Source organism: Populus trichocarpa, chromosome 4, assembly GCF_000002775.5.
Source record: "Populus trichocarpa isolate Nisqually-1 chromosome 4, P.trichocarpa_v4.1, whole genome shotgun sequence".
Lineage (NCBI taxonomy): Eukaryota > Viridiplantae > Streptophyta > Magnoliopsida > Malpighiales > Salicaceae > Populus > Populus trichocarpa.
This window is the reverse complement of record NC_037288.2, coordinates 16,056,126-16,062,125: the sequence shown is the minus strand read 5'-3', so window position 1 is coordinate 16,062,125 and position 6,000 is coordinate 16,056,126.

Sequence of the window (6,000 nt, the reverse complement as noted above, 5' to 3'; positions counted from 1 at the left end):
AAGTTTCAAACATATCTTTATCATATAGATTTCTTATGGTATTTCAAACAATGGCTTAAACAATTATCACTTCTTAGTCTCAAATTGAATCCCAACTCAAGTAAACGGTGATCAAACGTACATAAGCATTAAGTTCAGAATAAAATACTCAACAACTACTAAATTAATCCAATCAAAGAAATATTCACATAATCATAGTTAGGCTAAATCAAAAAATCACAGAATAAAGAAATACTCCATAGCTAAATTAAAAAGAGACAAAATTGATACAATGAATATCACTCAAGAGTATAGGCAAATTGTAGAGTTATATGTCAATAAAAGGGTTGTTGTCCTTAGCTTTTTTTTTTTTCAGTTCTGATTGCTTCTGCTCTTAGATGTCGCCTCCTCTCTTGTGGTGTGTTTAGGGTATCAAAAACATATGTTAGTTGCTGCCTAAAAGGGTTCTTACAGTATGACTTTATCATTTAAAGGAAAGGAATTCACTTCACTTCTCTGTAATGGATTCTAACTTTATTTTCTTTCCTGATATCATGGGCCAATTTTGGGGCAGAAATCATGTGCATTGAGACTTCTCTATTTGTGGAATGATTATAGAGAATCAAGTTTTTTTCCAATGAAACTAGTCTTGTAATTTTTGGACATCTGAAACTCGAGATATTTGCCAAAAACCAAGACAGTTTCTGGGCCATAGGGACTCCTCACCTGATTAAACTCTATATTTTGACTCACTTTTTAAGCTTTAAAATAGCAAAACTAGGCTATTTTCTCTGCATAATAATTATAGGCCTATGTCTCAGCTTTTCAGAAAGGTAGAGAATGCATGAAACGAAGTTGTATAACTCTCGTTATAACGCAAAAACCAATTAGTGTCCAGACTTGTCTAGGACAAACCAACTAGTGTTTGAACTCTAAGCTCAGCCTATTGTTTGCCTCCTTATATGATCCTAAATTCAGCATACTCCAGTAGTTGAATACCTAAAAATACATTGAATTCCTAAGAAGTAAATAATTGTCAAAGATACCTAAGACTCTTGAAAACTCGCTAATAATCACATAAAATACTCTAAAATAAAGTCAGAATGACTAAAAGTATGTGTGCAGTATATTCTCTTACTAATTGGCATTTAGGGGTGGGTCTATATTTCTTCTGCAATGTTGCAAAGCTAATAAATTTGATATGCATGCAAAAAATGAAAAACAAGATAAATTGAATACGGGTTCACCCTTCAAGGGGTTGCAAGGTACTTTAATGTTATCATTACAACGACGAGAGAATTGATATTCATCTTAGTCAATTTTTAATATTCTAGACTCTCGTAGAATCTATGTGATAATTATTCACCTCCCTAAAGTCCTAGAATTCAGGATGTTACTTAAGTGAACATACAACCTAAGGATATGTTCTAATCTTAAGTGACCATGGGTAGATTTTCTATTTGGTCTCAAAAGGGTCTCAGATTTGCTTAGTAAAGTTCTTCGTAAAGACAGTATGAGGGAGTTGCGATGAATGGTTAAGGCATGTATGCCTACCATTACCAACCAGACACTCATATATGAGTTAGGTGTTTCACGCATTTGAACCTTGAACAATAGTCATAGGGCATACCACTAATCCCCCACCTAACCTAGAAGCTTGTGTGTGCTTTCGAGAATTAAAGCAGGTGATGCACGAGACATTAATTCATATCCAATATACAAATGTATATGCAATATTTAAAAAATTAAAGCAGAAAAAAAATGCATGTTGATAATAAAAATGATAGATAAAAAGCAGTAAAATTTAAAGCATAAAAAGAATAAAAAATGTATAGACCAAAAAAAAACGAAACACAAAATTTAGACAAACGAACAAAGCTTAGTCTGTGGGATGTCCCTAGTGGAATCGTGAAGATCATCCTCCCAAGCCAAGATCATCGGAATGTGGGTGGAAAGGACAAAGAATTATTGTCCTTTATCATTAAAAAAGGGATGGAGTCACTAATTAGTATTTTGATCACTAGGAACCCTAACTTGTCTCAGAGTCTGGATAAAAAAAAAATGGTTATGTATAGAAAGGACATATCATCCCTAGTATATCTTACCTAATGTAAGCTGCATTGTTTATTTGTTTGATATACGGTAAGGTACTGTTATGTTTTCTAACTGTTGACCTGTCTAATGCTTAAAAGCAGTCGACCCTAGTAGAGTGGACCATAACTTTAATAGATCAAACCTAGCCATTTTAGAGTCAAAACATATTTTTTTGCATTGTTTTTAATATTAGGGATACGTCTTACGTCTAAATTCGTAATCATTGATGTTGGGACAAACAAAATAATTTTTTTATATATTTTTGAAATTTAGACCAAATTCTCATGGATTTCATAAACTAGTTATTAAATCTAAAACTGAATGCTTTTTTTTAGGAAAAGGGAGGGTAGGCTTTTACTAAAAGTGTGTGTGTGTGTGTGTGTGTGTGAGAGAGAGAGAGAGAGAGAGAGTTCTTTCTTTTGTATTTTTGTTTTTTTAATTGATGTGTGTTAGAGCGTGTGAGTTGGTGAGTGAGAGAGAGAATTGAAAAGGGTCATGTATTTTTATTTTTTTCTCACTAACTCCATATTTTTCTTATGAGATTCCCTCATTAATTTGTTTTTTTTCCTCCCAATTGCTCGGTCCTTAAGCAAGCTTGACGACTAAGTAAACCAAAAGCATTTTGGTCCCTTATTTTATTTTATTTTATTTTTTATTTGCATTTTTGGTCCCCTTGTCAAATATTTTTTGTATTTGATTTAAAAAAAAAAAAAAACAATGTCAACGTCGACTCGATGAGAAAAATAAATTATTTTGAAATGAGCATATTAAAAACTGAATGCATCAAAAGTAAATTTTTTTAGTTTTTAATTCTTTTGGAAAGATGCTAAAAATGCCAAAAACATTGCAAATACATCAAAAATATATTTATTTGATTTTTTGTTTGCTATTTTTTGGATTTAAAAAAAAAGTAAGAAAAAAAGGGTCAAAGATTGGGTTATTACAATACTGAGTTGTTTTATACATGACCATACTTTTGTTAGTGGTGGGGGGCAGTGAGCCTATTGTCGGTTGCAACAATCAAAGAAGAAGAAGAGGAAGAATTCACGGTTCTGTTCTTGGAGTCTTATTTAGGTTTTTCAGGTTTAATTTATGAATTGAACCAACAACTTATATCTAATTACATCTAATTATATTTAGAGTTGAAATTATAATTATAATTATTCTTTTAATTGTATTTTTTTATTTGAAAAAAATATTTCAAACTGCAAATTATTTTCAATTACATCCTCCTTTAATTTTTTTCATGTCTTGGATTTGATCTTATTCTTTTTATTGCTATTTTTTATTTGAGATAATTTATTAAAAAATAATTTCATCCTCCATCATTTTTATTCTATGAGGTTTGATCCTTATTCATTTTATTTCTATTTTTCTAATTTGACAAGTTTTTTAGATTGATTTTTTTTCCTTTAATATTAAATTAAATGGGAATTGGGCTTCTTAAGTGAGTCAAGGCCTGAGATTTCATAGGTTGTGATTTTAGAAGATTAACTCAAGTTTAGAAGATTTATCCGGGTTTGCTTGGTTTTTTATGTTTTTAGATTAGGGTTGCCTTTTATATTATTAAATCAACAAAACTTTTTAAACCCAATGAAATTAATGACATAAGTCTCAAATTGCTTTTACTTCATTAGAAATCCTAGTGTTTCCTTAACTTCTTTTCTTCTTATGTCTAGAAAATATCGTCTGGCTTGCAGCGTTGCGCTGGTCATCTATATAAGTTTACTCAAGTCACTGTTTTTTTTTTATATTTTTTTTTAAATTGAAATTTTCAACCTTCAATATTTAGTTCATTGTAATTGGGCTTTATAATTTTTTTTTATATGGGTTCCATAGTTTTATTATGATCTCATACCTTGGATTGCGAGTTGTATAGGGTAACAATGGTAAGCCTAGTTCGATCCAATGTTATGGCATCTCAATATTTTTTTAAAAAAGATATATCATCTAATGTGTCAGCATTTAAGTACTTAAAAGTGTTTTGACCAAAATAAATCAGCATTTAAGTACTTAAAAGTGTTTCGACCAAAATAAATCAAATCTTTGAATTCCTAATGTCTTTTTTTTTTTTAAGTTGAAAAAATAATGATTTGACCTGTGGCATAACATAGGTCAAAAAACTAGTTGAAAACTATTCATTAAATGAAAAACCTAAAACATGTGTGAAAAGTATTGTATATAATTTTATGATTTATAGTGGATTGGAATAGTAAAATCATGGTTTTGCCCTTTTGAAGAAAATCCAATGGCCTTGCACTAGGAGTTATTATTGTCTTTTCATATGGTCCATTAGGCATTATGAAATTAATTGAGGGTAGTTAGGCCTTTTTAATTTTTTGAGACAATGTAATTAATTAATTTCCCTTAAAAGCAAAAAAAAAAAAAAAAAAAAAAAAAAAAAAAACTAATTTAGGTCTAGGAGCTTTTTTGAAATTCCACTTTTAACAGCACACTAAAATGACTTTATTATCTTTAAAATCAAAATTTCTTTTCCTTACCTCTAGCAGCTTATTCGTACTTTCATTTATTTATTTTTTGTAATTATCATTTAGCCCTAGCAGCAAATTGGTATTTTAATAAATAAAAATAAGTGGTTTGTGCATGCGTTAAACACGTCAATGAATAAGCTACCTCACCATGTTTGAGTAGCATGTGTAGAGGTTTACAGTGGCCAAAACCAGCCTTGGTGTTTTCTAATTTGTCACGGTGGGGAACTACCTCCCTAGACAACGAGTGCAATGGAATTCCCTTTGATTTGGTATTACTTGGTTTTTTTCTTTTCTCTCTCCTTCTCAATTTCCACACCTCACCTTCTAGAATTTCATAGCAACCCTTCAATTTTGTTTTTCCTTCATATTTGATCATTGTTCTTTCAATTGATTTTTTTTATTTGAATTATTTTATAGAATTGATATTTATTTTCAATTTCATCCTTTTTTGATTTTTAATCTATCAGATTTGGTTCATATTCTTTTGGTTGTTATTTATATTGTTTGAGATCATTTTTAAAATTGATGTTTTTTTTTACAATTTCATCCTCAATTTTTAATTGCTACTTTTTTACTTCGACAAAGTTTTTGAATTGATATTTTTTTTTCTGATTTCATCATTTAATATCAAATTGGGCTTATTGATTGGGTCCAGGTTTGGGATTTAATGGGTTATGAATTTGGAAGATTAACCCATGTTTAGGAGATTCACTCGGGTTTATTTTTTTACTTTTTTAAGCTAATTTTTTTTCCAATTTTATCCTTTAATATTTGATTTAATTAGACATTGGGCTCCGATATTTGTTTTTCATTCTTTAGGATTTTTAACTATTTTTAAAAATATCTTGGGTTTTTTTTACATGTCGTTCTTTGTTAAATTTATCTTTTCTTAAAAGAGATTTTGATTTTTAGTTAAATTAAATTAATTGCTTAAATATAAGCATAATATTCTTACCTCATGATATTTTATTTAATTTGCTTTCAAATTTAACGGGTTGTAATAGGAGATTAACTCGGGTTTAAATGACTTGCCCGAGTTCATTTTTTTTCCTTTTTTTTAATTTTTTTAGTTTCATCCTTCAAAATTTAACTTAATTGAATATTGAACTCTATTATTATTTTTTATTTGCTTCTTATAGGATTATTCACTAATTTTAAAAATAAACGAGTTATCTCGAGTCTTTTTATTTGTTGTTCTTTGTTGAATTTAGCTTTTATTTAAAGGAATTTTTTTAATTAAATTAAATTAATTACTTAAATATAAGCATGATATGCTTATTTCATGATATTTTGTTTGGTTCGCTTTCCTAGTTGTTGCTCAGGCGGTGCATGCAAACTCTTTTGTTGCCTCTATATAGCGTTTCACATAGGCTTGTGTCCACGGCATAGCAACAATGAATATCTAACATATTATTCTTTATTTCTTTTTTTTAGT